Below are 22,325 nucleotides of genomic sequence, written 5' to 3'. Positions count from 1 at the left end.
AAGAAAGAATGCTTTCTCTAATTAAGAGGAGAAAATAATTTTAAGACACTTTAGGACAAACATTAATATGCTTCCATCACTGCAAATATTATTGTATGTTGAAAGGAAAATAAGCAAAGGCACTTTTGAATTAGAGATTGGTAAACTCCTAAAATAAATTGACCAGAGACAGAACTTGTCCAGGTCTGGACAGCAGGCTTAGCCCAATTTCCTTTCCTCCTCTGATCCAGAACTTCATATTTAACGTCTCTTAGCAAGTAGCTAGCACTGACTTGAAGATATGTTAATGCAATACTCAATATAAGACTTAAATAAAGGGTTTAGGGTTTCATTTTTTAAAATCTCCAATATCCCAGTATCATAGATTGGTTCATTCATATGTTGTTCCATTTAACTAGTCACTGCCTGGCATTTAATTGTTTCAGATGTGTGTGTGTGTGTGTGTGTGTAAAGTCCCTATGACATCACACAGACCTGGTGATACGGTCCATTTCCTAATCCTCTCCAATTCACCAGCAGTAGTGAGGCATAGTAGACCTGTTAAAATCGTGGATGCTGACCAGACCATCAGTGCTCTGGGTTTGAAATTTGCCTCCACTCTTTGCCAGGTTTGTTACCTCAGGAGGTTATTCACCTTCACTGTTTTCATTTGTTGTGGTAATCAGTAAATCATTTAATTTTAAACAATGCCTGGCACTGCTAGAGTAAGGTGAGCAAGGCCCTTGCTTAGGGTGCAAAATTTAAGGGGGCATCGAAAACCTCAGTAATCAAGGTAACTAATATTTTAATGTTTTAAAAACTCAAAAGGTCAGTGGTGGATAACTTGTCCATTTGAGTTCACGATGAATCCTCAAGATCCACAGTTTTTTCAGGGGCTAAAAGACAAGAACGCTGACTCAGACATTTATAGCCACTTTACAAAGTACACACATTCATCAGCCTTGAAAAAATATTGGTAGCTACCAGAAGTAAAAGACTTTTCCCATAATGATTAAGTCAGTGGTTCTACATAGGCTACAGCCACTTGTGAAATCACTAGAGATGCTCAGACATGTGTGTGATTTCTTTTGAGCCCCCTCTAATATTAGTGCACACAGAGAAGCCCTAGGCTGCTCCCTTGCAAGCGTGCTTGCCTTTTCTTATTTGTAAGTGAAACCATATATAATTCCACCCTGGCAATTTTTCTAATTATTCTTTCCCGAGACAGTGCTAAATCACAGACCGTGACAACTGGAGCCACCGTGATCTCTGGGCACATGTCAAAAGTCCTGAATCATCGATTGGCAATAGCACATCAGCAAGTTCTCTCATTGCTTTGTGACTTTGGAATGTGTAGCTATTTGGAAGATAAGAATACCCCTACCTCCTTCCCAAGGCAGACTGCCTTTTCCCCTCTTCTTCCTTCAAGGAAAATTAAATGAAGACAGCTAACGAGCAGTTTTATTTTCTTTCAGCAAAGGTCAGCAATCCCACAGCAGCAAATTAATCCCAATTAGTAATGATATTTTGTCTTGATAAATGATGACACATTTGATTTACTGTGTTTCCAGGATGCAGGCGGCAAATGTTAATGATTTGGTTTGCTGGGAATTTATACTCTTGCTCATTTCCTATTTGCTGATCAGTTGCGGCTCTTGAAGACTTGGCTGCTTCAACTAATGAACTGAGGGCCTCGCAGGAATAATGGTGTGTTCTGCAGGCCTCATTTTTTTTTTCATGCCATCTGTAGAAATGCAGGTTCCTCTCAGAAAATCTCTCTGGCAGCCAGGAAGGAATGATTATGATCATATCAATGTCACTTGTAATTTGTATTTCACTTGTTTAATGGCATCCCCAATAAATGAAGCTTTCTGCAGAGAACAAAACTAATTATAGCAAATTCAGCATTTGTGTGTGCGTATGCGTATGTGTGTGTGCAGGAAGAAGAGAATTCATGAATAGAAACATACCTAATCTTTCCTCATTTCCTTAAAATATTCTGATAGCAGTGATACGGTTTACATAATGATTTATCTGCCCAGCTGGTATAGTTTTAAATTAGACCAATGAAGATGTTTCCTTGAGGTCTTCATAACTGTGTTATGTGTTATCCCATCCTTTTGTTTGCAATAAATGCAGACACAAGTCAAATGCTGTCTCTTTTTCAGCCCCCCCTGGTTCCCTCAGAGAGCATTCAGTACTTTGGGGATTGCTGGAGGCATTTTGATTCCTGACAAAGGCTTCCAGGGCTGTCCCCTGAGGCTGTGCAAGTCAGTCTGTGGGCGATTCTGAGACCTGCACCTGCCTTTCAAGTAACACCAAAGATTCAAGCCAATGGGAAGCCCTGGGGAGGGTTGGCTCTTCCAGTTCTGAGAAGCTGATGTGCCTTTCACACATCAGATATAATATTTGCTGCAGAAAACAAGCTGTGATTGGCTGCAACTCCAGGCAGACTGGTCTCCTGGTTGTTTACATGACACTGTGAAAAGGAAATATGAGGGATCATTACCCATGCTCATTTAAGAGCTGGAAATGTTAGAAGCCCTATTTAGAATCTCCTTCGGGGAGTGGGTGTTTTCCTCTCATTCTTAATCATTGTTCTTAGAATCAACTAATATAAAATCAATAAAAACCTCACTCTTCTTGCTTAAGGGGACACTTATTATGGTAAATTGCTAGATGCACATTATGTATCTTCTATTTTCCTTTCCTTTCCTGGGGCTTCTGTTCTATCACTATTCCTGACCCAATTGGTTTTTCACTCCTGGATGGAGTTGACATTCTCTTCTGTCTCTGGAATGCAAATGACTGGGGGCATTTGACTGGTTTCAAAGCCTGATGATTTGGACTGGTACAAGGAAAGGTATTTATATGTTTTGTTTTGTTTTGTTTTGTTTTTACCAGACAATTTTCCTGTTTCAATAATGTGCATTGTTCTTTAGGCAGTGATGAATACTTTTTTTCTCTTCCTCTTCCCATAACATCGAGGAGAGCTGTAGTTCCCTCTATTAGTCCAGGTCCTCCGGGAAGTAGAAATCAAAATAGAATTAAATGTGTAAGGATTTTCCAAGAATTTGAAGTGCCTGTGTGGAAGGATCCAGAGGAGGATCGGAGTAATCTAGGTTATTTTAATGCCAACGTTTTAAAGTTTCTCTCATAGTGAACATGATGTAGGATTTACTTATGTCCTTCAGCTTCATTATTGTACCTAAGCAAGGCATTTTATCCTAGTGCTGCTTTTCAGTGGACTGGACGTAGCACATATTTTAGAATGCAAGAGCAGAAAAGGGGATAATGGATTGAAAAGAATGATAATCCTTTTAATCTTCAACCCTAGGCTCAGGACAGAACTTTACATTTACCAAAGCACTTTCATTTACATCATTGCTTTTGATTCTGACAACAAAAGATGAAGTCAGCCTTAATTCCTGTCAGCAATGCATACCCTGGATTAACCCATGAAGAAACATCAAAAACCCTATAGAGGGACAAAACAATTGGCCTATACTCTTCAAAAAATGTGAAGGTCATGATAGACAAAGATTGAGGAACTGTCCAGATAAAAAGAGACTTATGAGACTTGACAACTCACTGTATTGTAAGATCTTGGATTGCATCTTATGCCAAAAAAGATGTAAAAACACCAAAAAGAAAAAAAGTATTTTTCTCAAAAGGTCAATTTAGGATAACTGGCAAAATTTGTATTTCGCTAGTTTAAATTATTAATTTCTTGATTTTTAGAATTGTTTTTATGTAAGAAAATGTTCTCCTTTTAAGGAAATACAAACTGAAGTATTTGGGGGTATAGGGACATCATGTCTGTAACCTACTCTCAAATGGTTCTGAAAAAAAGTTCAATATACAGAATGATAAACCAAATGTAATTTAGAAAAAGTTAATTCCTGGAGAATCTTGTTGAAGGGTATACAGTGTACATAGTCATTTTTCTGTACTATCTTTGTAACTCTTGCAACTCTGAAATTATTTTGAATTAAAAAAATTTTTAACTCTACCCTTAAAAATATACCATAAGCAAGGCAGTCTTCCTGCCTCATTTTGCAGGGGAACAAATTTGGCTCAGGGAGTATAAGTAAGTGCCTTAATTTGGTCCATACAACAGATCAGTGTCACACAGCAAACCTTAACTCAGATTTATTTCCAATCCCAGTAATCTCTTCACAAGCAAACACATCATCTCTATGAACATGGGAGCAGCAAAATGACCTGACTCCAGAGCCCATGGCTCTATCTCTCTAGTTTTACTATTATAATACCTTTCTCAGTATGGCACACTGTCACCTGTTAACATACTTGACCCTCAGAAAGAGAAGCTATGCTCTGCTCTGACCATGTGCCTGAGTACCAACACCTCTGATACTGTTTTGATTCCTTGAAATTAATTTGTCTTCATATCCCAATTCCAACATAACTTATTTCCTTATACCTAAATCCCCAGGTATTTGTTTACTTTCTTTACTTTCTAGTACCTTTTTGTTCTGTTTCCTAGATCCTATTTATACAAACAATCTTCCTGGGGATTTAATTCCTTTAACCAAAATCCCAGTTTCTAAAAATAAGTTCACTTCAGGACCTCCAGGCCTGCCTGGACCTTCTGCTCCTACATCTGGGATTAGCTAATCAGTGTCTCAGTTTTCCAGATCCCAGACATTCCTTGCTTGGCTTTCTATTGAAAAAAATCTCTTCACATTTCAATATGATGACCAACCCTTGGGTTCCATGAAAACCATTGAGTATTATTCCTTTTAATGCTTTCTTATTGGAAAACTGAGCTTGCATCTGCTTCATTCTTCCTTTGAACTCCAGCTTCAGTGCCATATATCCTTTAAAATTTCTTTAGCCATCACTGTCCTTATGACAACTCCTATTCAGATAACTCAGCACAAACACACGTATTTTGCATATTACAGGTTACCTTGGATTGGTAGCATTCTTTTCATACATAAAGCATATTCTCTATCCTTTGAGGACAATGGTTTAGAGGAAACTAAAGATGATCCTAACTGGCTATATTATCTTGTACAAATCACTTAGTACCTCTGGACCTCAGATTTTTAAACTGTGAGTAGAAAGAATTAGATTAACAAGTCTCTAAGGGCTTCTCTTAGTGCCATAGTTTGTAGAACTTTGGGCTATCCAGTGTCAAATAACAAACATTCAGTTAGTGTTTGATAAATGTGATTATGACCTCACAAGGGACTTATCATCATCAGAAGGTCAGATAATGGAATGTCTCCCATGGAGGCACCAGAATGCCATCACCGAGCCCATTTTCCATTATGTCTCCAGAGGGTCTGACTTGGAAGCAGGAAAATTATGCAACTTTAATCAAAGGCAATAGAATCAGTCCCCCCCAAACAGCTACACGACTATCTGATTTAATTTCCATTTTTCAACGGTGTTGAGTATGCCCTGACATCACAATGCACGTGAAATTCCAGGATCAAGTCATATAGCCACTTACCCTGGATTTTTGGCCAGGGTAAGTATGATGGCAAGTTTTGATAAGACACGGTGAAGAATGGGAATGTCCAATGCTGTGTTTTATTTTATCTTTATTCAAAATGTTCTCTGTCCTTATTACTCATCATATGCCCCCAGAAAGATCACCAGCTTTGGTGCCAGTCTGATAGAAATCTAGAATCTTGATTCCACCCCAGATCTAATGAATACAAATCTGTCTTTTAACAAAATATCCAACTGGTATATATGTAGATTTGAGAGATTTTGAGAATCACCACTCATCTTGACAAGGGAGGAGCCATGTCTTGTGGGGCTTGAAACATATAATTTTAGAAACCATCTTTAAGAATAATCAAGCCTATATTCTATTAACCGTTAGTGCTCAAGAAATCTCTTGACCTTCCTCTCATTGTTCTCTGCTCCACTGATGCAGAATCCAGCTAGAATGAGAAGTACATTTTATCAAAGGATTTAGTACTTGGTGATTGGTGATGAATTTATTTCCTCTCTCTGGTAATAATATTAATAGCTAATATTTAATGAGTGCTTACTAAGTGTTAGAAGTTGTTTTAGCAACTGGATAGATGTGGATATTTCATTTATTCCTCATAGCAGTCTTAAGAGATCAGAAGTTCTTTTTTAGATTAACCCTTTATCTTAGAGATAATATACAGTATCTTTCTTGTAGTAGGTATTGGAGCAAATATTGGAGCAAAGTGCACCTGACTGTATGGCCCACATTCTTAAAGACTGATCTATACTACCTCTTGATAATAAAAATTAAGATTTCAAAAGAGTCTTCAGCCACCAAGGAAAAAGAAAGAATGGACTGTGGGGAACTAAGATACTTGTAATATTGTAATAAAGCCTGCATTTGGGGAGGGGATAAGGGAAGTGTTTGCCTTTTTGTCTTCCCTATCTCGTCTTGTAAAGCAGCTCTATTATTCCACCAACCCATAAGGCAGGTTCTGACAGTGGCTCTTTTCTTCAGTAATTTTGCTTATAACTTGACACTAGAGATTGCCCAAACTGTAAAGCTCAAAGTGGGAGTGGAGCTTTCCAAAAGCTAATAACAAATTAAGTGTGTCATTAGTGTGTTTTTACTAGATCTTTCTGTAAGTAAGTCCCTGATGTTCTAATAGTTTTTTTAATTCTTTACAACAAAAGCCATTAGAACTCATAAAAGTAATTTCCTTTTCCATATCACTATTTGGAAACAGATAAGTAGGTACTTTTTAAGAAGGACGTCAACCATCAAAAAAAATTAACAAAAATGCATATAGAGAGAGCTAAAATTAACTTTTTGAGGTTTGTTTTCATGACAAAGAAAATACTATCTAGTACATACATCATTTCCTGTTTTCTTTCTCCTTCTAGCCACATTTTTAGGACTGTAGCCCAGCCAATAAAATATGAAATAGATGCAAAAACACACACAAGTCTGCTGTTTATCGTTAACTCAGTATAATGGACAAATATATGTCAAAACTAATCTTGTTGGCCTGCACTGCCTGGGAGATGCCAGTATAACCCAGCAAGATCAGTTTTGACATGTATATGGCTCCTGTGTCTTGATCTATTACCATTGGCCTTTGGGACCTCAGTGGGAGGCTTCTTATTTCCCTGATCCTTCTGGTTGACAATAGTTGATTATCCGTCAAGTCACATAAAGATTAAAGAAATCTTATTTAAACTATATTTTGAGATTGTATGATTCATAGTCAAGTTTATAAAAAGTAAGAAAGCAGATATCAATGAGAAGAGTATTACACTATTTTGACTTAAAAGCGCTAAGGAAAAATGGAATCTGTTGGGATTATTTGTGTAAGTAGGGGAAGGGAATGAGGAAGGCAAGCTGTAAAGAGAAACAGTTGTATCTGAATGGAAATTGAAACCCGAAGGCATGTTCACAATAACTGCAGCTAGATAAGCCAAGGTTGTCTGAAAATGCTGTTTCTAAATATAGCCTTAATCATATTGACATGGAAAAGAAATGACATAAGAAGTGAGGAAATCAAAATAAGGCAATTTATGCCTCGAAGAAACTTGAGCTATAATGATTTCTGAAACAGATGTTATAAAGAAAAAAAGATTGCATAACTTTTTAACTGCACTGTTATATTTAAGAAAAATTAAAATTATATAAGAGGCCTATGGAAATTTGCAAAAGGGAAAGAGTAGAGGGGTTAGCAAAGTAACACTATTATATCTTAGTGCCAGACTTTTGGGGAGGCAAGTATGGTTGAGTGATGAGTAAGTGTGAATACCAAGGCTACCATTTCCTACTGGTAGAAGAATATAATGAAACATGTGGGGCAGGAAGTCAGAAAGTCATTCAACAGACTGGTATAATTATGTCAGTTGCTTAGACATGAGGTAAATGTTCTAGAAAAGTTCAAGTGGTGATTTGGGACATAAGCCAACAAATAGAAGCACTAGGCCACTTTTACGGTTAGGAGCAAGGGGCAAATTATCTACAACACCAAAATCCAGGTTGATCTTCTGTTGTTGCTTTAGTTTAGGCTCTTGTGATACCTTGCCTGTACTATTACATGATTATCCAAAAAAAGCCTTACCTACTTCAGTTCACTGGTAATCTATTAATCCATCAATGGACTAATGATGATTATAGATTATAAGCCCAAAGTATATAATGACTTTGATCATCTATGATTGAGGTACATTGAAAAATAATAAAACTGGTAAAACCACAGAAAATTTAATAGTATGGCAAATCCATACAAAAGAATATTAGTCATTCATATAAAGAAATAAAGGCAAATAAATAAATATGGCAAATCCATACAAAAGAATATTAGTCATTCATATAAAGAAATAAAGTTCTGATACTCTTGCAATATGAATCTTAAAAACAAGTTAAGTGAAAGAATCCAGTCACAAAATACCACATTATATAATTCCATGTATATAAAATGTCCAGAATAGATAGAACTATGGAAATTAAAGGTATATTGGGGGTTATTTAGGGCTGGAAGAGAAAGATGTGAAGGGACTGCTAATGTGTATGGAATATCTTTTGGAACGGATGAAACATTAGAAAATTAGTGGTATTGATCATACAACTCGGATGGGTATACTAAAAATAATAATATATACTAAATAGTGCAAATAATACTAAAAATAATATATGAGTATATTAAAATACTTAAAACTATATTTTAAATGGATGGATTTTATTGCATTTTAATCGTATTTTAATAAATATGTTAAAAATAATTGCTATAACCAATAGAATTCTACTTGTACCTAGAACACAAAAAGCTGACAGGAGTCTCACTCTCAACAACAAGCAAAAGATGGATCAGACACAAAATCTTAATTTTTCTTGACCTGTAAGAGAGCTGATATCATCAGGCAATCAAGTAGCTTAGAATCCAGAGTGTAAGTTTCCCTCCAATGGAAGATGAGACACGGGCACTGACTCACCAGAGGATGAGATAAAGAGACGCTTGGTGCCATACAGGCAGGTGAAAGGAAATTTATTACAAGTTTTGAAGAAATGCCAAAAAGTAGCTCACAGTTCTAAATATAAAATCTAAAAATACATAATCTAAGTGGCCATATTGGAGAAAGTATTTGAAATCTTGAGATAGGAAAAGATTTGTTAGAAATGATGCTAAAAGCAGGACCCATAAAAGAAAAACTTCTTGAACTGGACTGTATCAAAATTAAGGAGTCTTGCTCTTTGCAAGACACTGTAAAAGAACAAACAAGGCACAAACTGAGAGAAAATATTTTCAAATCACGTTTCTCACAATGGATGTGCACCCAGTATATATAAAGATGCATCAACTCTTAATAATAGACTTTTTTTAAATGAACAAAAAATCTGAACCAACATATCATGAGAGGATATACAAATGACAAGCAGATGAAAATATGTTCAACATTATTAGCAAACTGCTTACCTATTCCAATGACTAAAGAAAAGGGAAAAATGCCGACCTTAAGTGCTGACAAGGATGAGAAGCAACTGGAAATGCACATATTTTTTTTTGTGGGAATGCAAAAATGATACAGCAATTTTGGGAGTTTGGAAGTTCCTTAAAAAATTACAGATACACTTACTGTATAGCCCAGTACTTCCATACTTATTTATCCCAATGAAATGAAAACATTGTCTGCCCATGCACATTTATGGTCATTCAAAACTTGAAACAATTCACATGTCTTTCACCTGGTGACCGAATAAACAAACTGTGATACATCCATTCAGTGAATTACTGCTCAAAAATAAAATGAATGAACTACTGAACCAAACAACAAGATGAATAAATTCCTATATAATTCTGTTTATGTAACTTTCTAGAAAAGGAAAACCTATAGGGATCCAAAAGAGATCAGTCATTGCCAGGAACTAGGGGTAAAGGGAAGGGTTAACTATTAATGGGCATGGGGGAAATTTTTGGTGATTAAAATGATCTATATCTTGATTTTGATGGTAGATACATAATTGTATACATTTGTCAAAAGCCATAGACACACTATAAGGTAAATTCTAATGCATCTAAATCTTGCCTCAATTTTTAAATAGTCTTATTAGCAAATGGTTTTTCAGAGTTAAGAAAAAATAATAGGGACACCTGGATGGCTCAGTTGGTTAAGTGTCTGCCTTTGGCTCAGGTCATGATCTAAGGGTTGTGAGATTGAGCCCCATATAGGGCTTTGCACTGGTCATCAGCCAGCTTTTTATTTTATTTATTTATTTATTTATTTATTTATTTATTTATTTATTTATTTAATAAATTTATTTTTTATTGGTGTTCAATTTACCAACATACAGAATAACACCCAGTGCTCATCCTGTCAAGTGCCCCCCTCCCTCAGTGCCCTTCACCCATTTACCCCCACCCCCCGCCCTCCTCCCCTTCCACCACCCCTAGTTCGTTTCCCAGAGTTAGGAGTCTTTATGTTCTGTCTCCCTTTCTGATATTTCCCACACATTTCTTCTCCCTTCCCTTATATTCCCTTTCACTATTATTTATATTCCCCAAATGAATGAGAACATACAATGTTTGTCCTTCTCCGATTGACTTACTTCACTCAGCATAATACCCTCCAGTTCCATCCATGTCGAAGCAAATGGTGGGTATTTGTCGTTTCTAATGGCTGAGTAATATTCCATTGTACACATAAACCACAGCTTCTTTATCCATTCATCTTTCGATGGACACCGAGGCTCCTTCCACAGTTTGGCTATTGTGGCCATTGCTGCTAGAAACATCGGGGTGCAGGTGTCCCGGCATTTCATTGCATCTGCATCTTTGGGGTAAATCCCCAGCAGTGCAATTGCTGGGTCGTAGGGCAGGTCTATTTTTAACTCTTTGGGGAACCTCCACACAGTTTTCCAGAGTGGCTGCATCAGTTCATATTCCCACCAGCAGTGTAAGAGGGTTCCCTTTTCTCTGCATCCTCTCCAACATTTGTGGTTTCCTGCCTTGTTAATTTGCCCCATTCTCACTTGTGTGAGGTGGTATCTCATTGTGGTTTTGATTTGTATTTCCCTGATGGCAAGTGATGCAGAGCATTTTCTCATGTGCATGTTGGCCATGTCTATGTCTTCCTCTGTGAGATTTCTCTTCATGTCTTTTGCCCATTTCATGATTGGATTGTTTGTTTCTTTGCTGTTGAGTTTAATAAGTTCTTTATAGATCTTGGATACTAGCCCTTTATCTGATATGTCATTTGCAAATATCTTCTCCCATTCTGTAGGTTGTCTTTTAGTTTTGTTGACTGTATCCTTTGCTGTGCAAAAGCTTCTTATCTTGATGAAGTCCCAATAGTTCATTTTTGCTTTTGTTTCTTTTGCTTTCATGGATATATCTTGCAAGAAGTTGCTGTGGCCAAGTTCAAAAAAAGTGTTGCCTGTGTTCTCCTCTAGGATTTTGAATATTAGTTGACAATAGAGTTGAGGGTCCACTTCTGGATTCTCTATTCTGTTCCATTGATCTATGTGTCTGTTTCTGTGCCAGTACCACACTGTCTTGATGACCACAGCTTTGTAGTACAACCTGAAATCTGGCATTGTGATGCCCCCAGCTATGGTTTTCTTTTTTAATATTCCCCTGGCTATTTGGGGTCTTTTCTGATTCCACACAAATCTTAAGATGTTTTGTTCCAACTCTCTGAAGAAAATCCATGGTATTTTGATAGGGATTGCATTATTATTTTTTTAATAATACATTTTCTTTTGTTTTTAAGATTTTATTTATTTATTTATGAGAGACACAGAGAGAGAGGCAGAGACAAACAGGCAGGGAGAGAAGCAGACTCCATGCAGGGAGCCCAATGTGGGACTCGATCCCTGGACCCAGGAACCTCTTCCTCTGCCCGAGCCCCTCCGAGCTGCTCCGGGTCCCCCGTGCGCGCTGCAGCCCTTAGGGAGCTCGGCGCACTCTCCCGGGGCGCAGGTGCCTGTTAGTGTCCCCGGGAGCCCGAGGGCATCCTCGCCCTCCTGGGTCCTGCTCCACCTCCCCGCGAGCCCCTTTCCGCCCGGGAAGGTTGGTGCAGCTCCTGCGTCTCCGGGACGGGGCTCTCCTGTCCTGGGGACACTCGCCCCGGCCTCAGCCCGGCTCCTCGCGGGGCCCCTCCCCCTTGGAGGCCTTTTGTCTCTTTATTTATTTCTTTTTCCCTCGTCTTCCTACCTTGATAGAAGCATGAACTCTTCTCACTGTAGCATTCCAGCTGTTCTCTCTTTAAATCTCAGGCCAAATTCGTAGATTTTCAGGATGATTTGAAGGTTATCTAGGTAATTTGGTGGGGACAGGTGATTTGGGGACCCTCCTCTTCCGCCATCTTGCCCCTCCTCTCCTCAGCCTGCTTTTTAAATATTTTATATTTTTTTCACTTATTTGACACACACACACACACACACACAGAACAAATAGGGGGAGTGGGAGAGGGAGAAGCAGGCTCCCCACTGAGCAAGGAACCCAATGCAGGGCTCCATCTCAGAACCCTGGGAGCATGACCTGAGCCAAATGCAGACACTTAACTCACTGAGCCACCCAGGTATCTGCAGCCTGCTTAGGACTCTCTCTCCTTCTCCTTCTGCCCCTCTCCACCTCGCATGTACTCTCTATCTCTCAATCTAAAAAAAAAAAAAAAAAAAAAAAAGTATTAAAGTTCTTTCCTATGAAGCCTTGTCTACTCATCTATACCCAACTTATACTAGCATTCGTTTTCCCAGACACATAGCTCTCCTCGTTCCATGACTTAGTGAAGAATTTCTGTTCATCAGTCATACCATTTGTCTTCAAGCATTTGAACAATCTGTTTTGTTTTGTTTGTTTGTTTTGTTTGCCTGGAGAGTATAAATAAACATGAATATGGCACAAGGCCAGTATTGATAGTAATCAAATTAGGTAGTTTTCCTTCTGGAAATGTTTAAAAGTTCCCAGAAAATACCCTCCCTTACCAGGCCAAATAGCTCCCTTGGCAATGCAAGAGTTCCCAGTTGTTTAATTTGTCAAAGAAAGGAAATCAAAGTGAGAAAGAAACATGGCAGATGATTGACAGAATGGAAACTAGATATTCCTTGGGAAATGTATGCACTCTACCCAGCATGTCAGTTGTAAATTCTTGACTTTGTAGAGTTAACATTCACAGTTTCAGTGACCTGAGGTGTTTCCCTGCCAATGCAACCATAATTCATAAATTTATTTTATTGAGTAGACCATCCCATCAGTTTGTTAGCATTAGTCATTATCAAGAGAAGTAACTACTTACTTGACCATTCTACATATACATCTGAAATAGCCATTTGTTTCCTATTCTTTGTCACAAAATGCATTTAATTTTTTTAAATTTATTTGTTTTAGAGAAAGATAGAGAGGCTATACGCAGGGGGAGGGGCAAGGAGAAGGAGAAAGAATCTGAAGCAGACTCCCTGCTGAAGGCAGAGTCCAACAACGGGCACAATCCCACAACCAGGAGATTGTGACCTGAGCCAAAACCAAGAGTTGGACACTTAACCACCTGAACCACCCAGGCATTCAACAAATACTTTTAATTTTGAAGAGAAATTTTATAATATAGCAGTAAAAATAGGAAATGAAAGTTATATCCCTACCAATAGTGCATAAGTTACTTATTTCACAACCAGAAGTTTATACTTTTGACCTCCTTCACTCATTTTGTTCATTTCCTCCCACTTCTCACTCTGGCAACCACTTATCTATTCTCTGTATCTAGGAGCTTTTTATTTTATTTTTTTTTAGATTCCATGTATAAGTGAGATCATTTGGTATTTGTCCTTCTCCATCTGAATTGCTTCACTTAGCAGAATGTTCTCAAGGCCCATTCATGTTGTTGCAAATGTCAAGACTTCATCCTTTTCTATGGCTAAATAATATTCCATTGTATATATAATAATATATGTATATAATAGCATATATAATAATATATTGCATTTTGTTTGTAACATTTATGTTAGTTATACATTTTATATAATAATAAACAAATATTAATTTATATTTTATAAAATATATAATACTGTTATATAATATATATAAAACATGTCATATTTTCTTTATCCATTGATCTTCTCAAATTTTTGTTTAATTCAGATAAATAAGTAAAATTGCTGGATCATATGGTAGTTCTATTATTAATTATTTTGAGGAGCTTTCATACTATTTTCCATAATGACTGTACCAATTTACATGCTTACCAAGGGTGTGTAAGGGTTCTGTTTTTTTCACATTCTTTCCAACACTTATTATTTCTTGTTTGTTTGTTTTGAGAATCACCATTCTAACAAATGTGAGATGATAACTCATGATGGTTTGGATTTATATTTCTCTGATGATTAGCGATATTGAGCAACTTTTTATGTACCTCTTAGCCATCTCTAAGTCTTTGGAAAAATATCTATTCAGATATTCCGCCCATTTTTTAACCAGATTGGTTTTTTGTTTTGGTTTGGGTTTTTTGTAGATTTTCTTTGTTTTTTGTTTGTTTGTTTGTTTTGTTTTGCTATTGGGTTATATGGGTTCTTAATATATTTTGGATATTAACCCCTTATGATATGCAAATATTTTCTCCCATTTAGTAGGTTGCCTTTTCATTTTGTTGATGGTATACATTGCTCTGCAGAAGCTTTTTAGTTTGATGCAGTCCCATTTGTTTATTTTGGCTTTTGTTTCCAAATCAAAAAAAAAAAAAAATCACTGCCAAGACTAAGGGCAAGGAGCTTACTGTCTACGACAGTAAAAATGTAGGTTTCCTGTATGCTACTAGGTGTTTCTCAAGATGGAAACATCAACTTCCCTCTGTTCTGTGAGATCCTCCAAGTCACAAGATTAGGGAGGCACAGCAGCAATCAATCTTGAGTTAAGAGTGGTATATTTAGGATTAGATGCAAGCAGAGCCAGAATGCATAAGCAGGTGGTATGATTCCATGTCTTATACTATTTACTGTTGCATGGATCCTTCTCCTTCAGCTTACATTTATGTCCTATGTGAGAGTTTAATGACCAGCTAACATAAAGGAGAAGTCCAGACTTATTTTCTGGACAGATTGACTTTGTATGTTTGTATGAATCAAAAACTGATGGCTGCTACCCTAAACCTTGCTCTGGTATTTTCCTGAAAGAGCAATGTAGAAGGAGGGAAAAGTCCTTCCAGTTAGAAGATCTCAGGGCAGTATACTTGGTCAGCCACTTTGTGTGGACAAAGAAATGGCCCAAAATAAGAATGTCCAAAATCTCATGGTCAGCAGAAAATAGGCTGGATAGCTGGTGAGAGGCCTTGAAAGAGAAATGTTGAAAGATCAAAATCATAAAGGTCTAGGGTAACAACCACGTGGATAGACAAATGGGAGTAGGTGCAACATGTAAAGATCTTTGCATCATGAATTAACTCACATCAGAAGGCATCAACTACTAAAAAATCACAAAACATCTGAGTGGACAGAATGGGCCACTCTATTGTTGGCATGATAGGCTCATGAGCAGCAATGGAGGTAGGAATGAAGCCTATAATGGGCTTAATAGCATAGGCTACAACTCACCAAGACTGATCTAGTTACTGCCACTGCTGAATGGCTCAAACCAGCAACAAAGATCAGGCCTGCCTCACTAATATGGCACAATTCTTTGAGGAGACCAGCCAGCCATTTGATGACAAGGTGACTTGATTGGGCACTTTCTATCCTGAAAGGGGCAGAGATTCATCTTGACTGGGACTAACTGGAATTAGGGAGAGTTTTGTCTTTTCTGTCCTTAGGTCCTTAGCCAGCACAATGTCCATGGGCTTACTAAGTACTAAAAACACATATACAGAATCCCTCGAGATATCACCTCAGACCAAGGGGCCTATTTTATAGCTAAGGAAGTCTGGAAGTGGTCAAATGATCATGGTTTCTACAGTGAAGCTTCATACACTGCAACCACCCAGAAGTTCCTGACTTGAGAGGTCACTGAAATAATCTCTGAAAAACATTGCTCGGGCAATGTCTAAAGATGATAGTAAGAGTATTGGGCACCATCCTTCAGAACGTGGTAGTCACCATAAATTAAGTAGGCTGACCTCAATAGGCAGGATTCATGGGTCTGGGAACCATGATGTGCATGTAGGGGTGGCCCCATGGAATATCACTCCCACTGATGTATTTGGGGTAGTGTTCCATCCCTACATTTTAGGCCTTGTGCATTTAGAGGACCTGGCTCTAGATGGTGATAACTTCCTCTAGAAAATTTGATAAAGTCTCATTGAAATTTAAGCTATGACTACCACTCAGGCATTTGTATCAAAAACCAACAAGTAAGGAAAGGAGTTATGAGGTTGGAGGGTGTACTTGTCTCTTATCCTCAGCAGGTGCTAGGTAAGCATATATCTGGCACACACAGGTAATACTGGAGTACCTCCAGTAAATGAATAAGTGCAACAGCCATAGCTTCAGAAGGGCATGTTAACCTGTGGCTCGGGAGCTTGGTGCACATACCAGGCAAGTCATTTAAACAAGAAAAGATGCTGAGTGTGAGGGAAATATAAAAAGATAGTAGAGGAAGTAAGTGATGAGCTTAAGTTTTCATTCTAAGACAAATATTAGTGTTGGAGGCTATAGTGTTTACCACTAACCCATGAAATAAGAATAAGCCAAATACTGAAATATTTGGAGGAAATTATCTTAAGGGGTAAGGGGTGCTCTGTCTACATTCCTTCATCACTGAGGCACTCAACTCCCAGCTATTGTGAATATCAGCTGCTTCATTCACTAGTAATTGCTCTCAGCATCAAGGAACTGCTTATCCTAAGGTTGCATTCCTTCCTGGCAATGGCTAGAAGCCAATGATTGCTTTGTGTGTAGATACAAAGGCTGGAGTCCTCCCTTCAACTTAAGACAACTCTGAAGGGCTAATCTAGCTTTAGAGTTACCTCCCCCCAACCAACCTGTAAGTTCTACTGAGGTCTTAGGCACAACCACATTGCAGGTCAGCTTCTCCCCATTCCCACTTCCCATTTTCATATAGAATTTCTCCACAAACCTTCACTCAATTCTCCATCTCAAAGTCTGTTCCAAGAATACATTCTAAAATTACAGGTTGAATCACAGCTTACATGGTTAATCATTAATCTCAGTAAAAACTTGGTTTTGATGTGCCACCTAATCAAATCAACATATCAGTGATGAAGTTCACAGGAAGCAATAAAGATGCAGAAGATAACTGAGTTTGTCAAAATGAACATTGGCAATTCTGATCATGTCTAACAGTACCATCTGATACCAACAGTCTGAAATCTGTTGGGACCAATGACTCAAAATAAACAAACTGGCAACTTTCCCATGGATTTATTTAAGTGCCATTTTTCTTTGCATATCTATACAGAATTTTGAAAATTTAATATAGTATATGTACTTGCTGCTTTGTTTAAAGTTCAGTGAGAAAGTAGCTGCTTTCTGTAAAAATTTATTCACCTTTATTCCAAAATCAGATCAAGTAAGCAGTAGATTAATTAGGAAAACATTGGTATTTCCCAGGAAACAATTCAGATTGAATATAGGTTGAAGACAAAGTCTGGATACTTGCCTTCATGCCAAACTTCAGTGTGAAATTTAATGTGATCAAAGCACTGAAAAGAAATTTGGAAGCAATGAAGTAGAATTCTCTACCTACCAATAGAGAATCCAGAGTTCCATGGAATTTGTGATAGACTCTCCATGGATCTTAAAAGAGAAATCAAGGGACTTGGTACATGTCTTGTCACAGGAAATAATGGATTGCAATTATAGTACAAAAGGATTCTTAGAGCATCATGACAAATAGGGTTTCTGAGAACAAGTTTTAAACTTGAAGGGGGCACAGATTTATTAGATTGAAACTGGAAGTTAGCCTCTTAGAAGAGATATCTGTTTGAATGAGATCTGTTGACATCAGTGTGCAAAATGAAAATCCAGGAGCATTTTATTGGTTTCATAACATTGGACAAGACTCGGGGTCAGGAAATTTCCTAAGTCATCTTGTCAGGGCTGACAAGTCTAAAATTGACATCCAAATCTCACAGGAGGCAAACCGGGACAAAGATAAAAACCTAATGGAAATTATAGGCAAATTTCATTCTCTAATCATAAACTTTTCTTCCATGTAGAATTATACTGCTGCAAAACCATGTAGGTATGATGCCTCATTTTCATTTACACTAAAGTGACTGGGCCTTCTTAGAACTTATGTAAGAAGGGGGAAAGCAAAACAAAACAAAACAAAAAAACACTTCCTTTCTTCCATTTCCTACAGAGCATTTGTGACAACAAAAATCCTCACAGTATAAATTATATCATTCTTATATCAATTAAGATGCCATTGGCTGCAAATAAATTATCTAATTCAAGTTGGCATAAGAAAAAAGAAAATATATTCATATCATCAACAAGAAGTCTGGGGCAGGGCAATCCCAACGTTAATTCAACTCATTGCTGTCAGAGCTATGGTGATAGCGTCTTCATTGCAATTACTTGGCTATCCATCATTCTTTTCTACCTTTCTTAGATTTGATGAGATATTACTCCAAGGGCTGCAAGATAGCTCTGTTTAGCTCAAGCCCTCATGTAGCAAAATTTAAGTCAGGAATTAGTTCCTCCATTGTGTCTCTATTCAAGAATCAGGAAAACTTTCTGAGAAGCTTCCTCTATGCACTTCCTCTTATATGTCATAGACCAGGGTTATATCACTTGTCCATGCCTAGAGACATGATTGGAATTGGAAGTAGAATGATCATGGTTGGTCTGGACTACATAAGTTTTGAGTCTTGGAAAGAGCCAGAAAGCCTAGGAAATACTGGCACCTACCAATATCAGGTACCATCAGCATGAAATTCGTGGTGTTTTTATAATAGTTTTTGAATATGAAAAAAAAAAGAATTCTGCCACAGTCTTCAAATTTAGGGTTATAGGCTGAATTGTGTTCTTCTAAAATTGATATGTTGAAGTCCTAACCGCTAGCATCTCAGGATGTGACCGTATTTGAAGAAGGGGTCTTTAGAGAAGTAATTAAAGTTAAATGAGATTAGGGTGTGCTCTACACCAATATGACTGACATCCTTGTAAGATGAGGAAATTAGGACGCACATATAGGGGGAAAACCACATGAAGACAGGAAGCTGATCACCCAAAAGCCAAGCAGAATGGCCTCAGAAGAAATCAGCCCTGCTGGCACCTTGATCTTAGACTCTTATTCTCCAACACTGTGACAAAGTAAATTTTTATTGTTTAAGCCACTCGGTCTGTGATACTTTGTTATGGCAGCTTTAGCAAACTAACACAATTGGTACCCTGGTTAGAGTCCTACTGCTTTCTCTCCTTGCCTTGATCCTATGAAATCATAATAATATTAAGCATTGGTTACATAAGAGTTAATTTTACTTCGTTTTCTCATTTTTCACATGGGATGGTAAATACTGTTCTCTCCCCAATTAGTCTCAGAGCCAGAACATTCAAAGTAGTTTTATGGGAAATATTGTAATGAGTTGTTCTAACTTTAAATGGCTTAAATTTTAACTTGGCACAATGCCAAAATTTCCTGCCTTTATGCATATAAGAATAGAGGATTAGGAATTCAAAGTACATTCATAGAGTGTGTGGTGTGAGCTTTTTCTATTATTTCAGAATTTGAGCTGAATAGCCAAAGCTAAAGACAATGAATATTGATTTTGCTAGGACTACACTTTTCACCTAATTTATATTTTTATAATCTTTGAATTGAAGTACATCGCACACATAGGAAAGTATACAAATCATAAAGGTACATATTGATACCACGTGAGCATACGTGGGTAGGCATGTTCTTGCATACTCATTCAGCTGAAGAAGATTTTTAACACCTTAGGAATCCTGGAGTCCTCTTCCAGCTTTACCCAATACCCAAGTGTAACCACTACATTGATATCTAACACTAGAAATTATATTTAGATATTTCAATTTAATATCAATGTAATCCTACAGTATATGTTTTTCTAATTCCTTTTTTTCTAAATGTATATGCAATTTTCTATTATGAAAATACCTCACAAAGAATTTATCCCTCCTAATATAGGTGAACTTAGGGCTATTTTATCTTATTTTATTTTATTTTATTTTATTTTTTAACTTAGGGCTATTTTAAACAGTGGTAGTATAATAATTCTGGTAAAAATATTTTAGTGAAATGTGAATAAATTTCTATTGGAGATATATCCAAAATAAAAATGCTGGGCCATAGGTTATACACTCAGCTTCAGTAAATACTGTCAAACAATTTTCCAAAGTATACCAATTTACACTCCTGCCAGTGTTATGAGAGTTTGAGTTGCCGCACATCTTAACCAGCTCTTAACATCTTCTTTCTTCTCTTGAAACATTCTTATGGTGCATAATTGTTAGCATTACAGTTTTAGTTTGCATTTCTTTAATGACTAATTAAGTCAATCATTCTTTCTTATGTTCATTGGCAATTAGATATACACTTTTGAGAAGTATTTCTTGAATTTTATTTTTTCAAAATTGTAGTGGATTGCCTGTATTTCCTTATTTCTTCATAGATTTGTTGTTTTATTTTGTTTTTGTCATATTTTTGATATGATTTTTTGTTGAGTGCATGTGCTGTAAATTTTTTTTTTCTTACATTCTATACCTTCTATTTTCATCCTCTTAATATTGCTTTTTTGAGAAGAAAACTCTTTATTTTGATATGGTACATTCTTCTTTCCTTTTTGATTAGACTACATTTTATCTTTACTTCAAGGTCATAAAGATGTTCTGTTTGTTTTTTACTAAATGCTTAATCGTTTTACTTTCCATATTTATTATCTGCAGTCCATTTGAACTTAAATTTTGTGTATGCTGTGAATAAAGATCATGATCCACTTTGTTTATATATGAGTATACAGTTATCCTAGAACCATTTTTTTTAATAAGATTTTATTTATTTATTCATGAGAGACACACAGAGAGGCAGGCTCCATGCAGGGAGCCCAATGTGGGACTCAATTCCAGGACTCCAGGATCAGGCCCTGGGCCGAAGGCAAGCACTAAACCACTGAGCCACCCAGGGATTCTCCCAGAACCATTTACTGAATAAAAAATCCTTTCTGTACTCAATAATATCAGTTTTGACATGAATTAAGCTACAATATTTGTGTGTCTGGACTCTATTCTGCTGCATTGGTCTGTTGGTCTGCCTATAATTCACAATATGCTGTTTTAATTGGAGTAGGTATATCCTATCATTGGTCTGAAGAGATAGTATTAGTGAATACTCCAGCTGTGTTCTATTTCTTCAAGATTTGTCTTAATTATTCCTGGCTGTTTCAATTCCTATGTAAGTGTTAGAATCAGCTTGTAAATTTTAAAACAAACAAACATTCATTTATTTAATTTATTTTTCTTAATTTGTCACAATAAAATGTAGATTTTTTTAAAGTTTTGTGAATCTTTTCTTAAATTTACTTCTTAAGTATTTAATATTTTGTAATTAAAAAAAAAAAAAAACCCTCACAGGAGTGCCTGGGTGGCTCAGTCAGTTAAGCATCTGCCTTTGGCTCAGGTCATGATCCTGGGGTCCTGGGATAGAGCCCTGGGACAGGTGCCCTGCTGGGCAAGAGTCGGCTTGCCCCCCCTTCCTTTGCCTCTCCCCGTTGCAATGCCCCTCTGCATGCTCACTCACACACTTTCTCTCTCAAATAAATAAACAGAATCTTAAAAAAAAAAAAAAAACTTACTTTATTAAGTTTTTTAACTTCCTAATTTGCATAGGAGAAAAGCGCATCAATTTTAAAGATATAGCTTAATATGTTTTGACGAATATTTATATACTTATGTAACCACCATTACAGTGGTATCAAACAAACAAGGTTATCTTGCCACCTTTCCTATTCAGTCCTTAACCCTATTTCTATACCCAGGGTATGGACTGATCTGCTTTTTGTCACTATGGATTATAACTATCTTCTTGGGGATCCCTGGGTGGCTTGGCGGTTTAGCGCCTGCCTTTGGCTCAGGGCATGAGCCTGGAGTTCCCGGATCGAGTCCCGCATCGGGCTCCCTGCATGGAGCTTGCTTCTCCCTCTGCCTGTGTCTCTGCTTCTCTCTCTCTCTCTCTCTTTGTGTCTCTCATGAATAAATAAATAAAATCTTTAAAATAAAAATAAAAATAAATAAAAAATAAATAAAATGGTCTTCTTTAGAGTATTATATAAATGGAATCAAGTAGTAAGTATTTATTTGTGTCTGGATTCTTTTGTTTTGCATTTGTGAGATTTGTCCATGCTATTGCAATAGTTCATTTCATGTTTTTTGCAGTATTACATTAAATGTAAATATCACAATGTGTTCATCCAATCACCTGTTGATTGACTTTATGTCCAAGTTT

General features: G+C 37.0%; 2 long non-coding RNA genes across 2 annotated transcripts in view; one reads left to right on the top strand and one right to left on the bottom strand.

Annotated features, from left to right (window-relative positions):
- Positions 1–513: 513 nt before the first annotated feature.
- Positions 514–22,325, top strand: part of LOC112675981 (uncharacterized) — a 68,915-nt gene continuing 47,103 nt past the window's right edge. The window contains exon 1 of the long non-coding RNA XR_007407391.1: positions 514–608. This is a non-coding gene — a long non-coding RNA (uncharacterized LOC112675981). The remainder of the gene's footprint in view (positions 609–22,325) is intronic.
- On the bottom strand, positions 1,423–5,143 carry LOC112675980 (uncharacterized). The gene is made up of 2 exons (XR_003146220.2): positions 4,913–5,143; positions 1,423–1,850 (listed from the first exon to the last, which is right to left on the bottom strand). It is a non-coding gene; the product is annotated as an uncharacterized LOC112675980 (long non-coding RNA).

Source organism: Canis lupus, chromosome 30, assembly GCF_003254725.2.
Source record: "Canis lupus dingo isolate Sandy chromosome 30, ASM325472v2, whole genome shotgun sequence".
NCBI classification, from domain to species: domain Eukaryota; kingdom Metazoa; phylum Chordata; class Mammalia; order Carnivora; family Canidae; genus Canis; species Canis lupus.
This window is presented reverse-complemented; position numbering and strand designations above follow the sequence as displayed.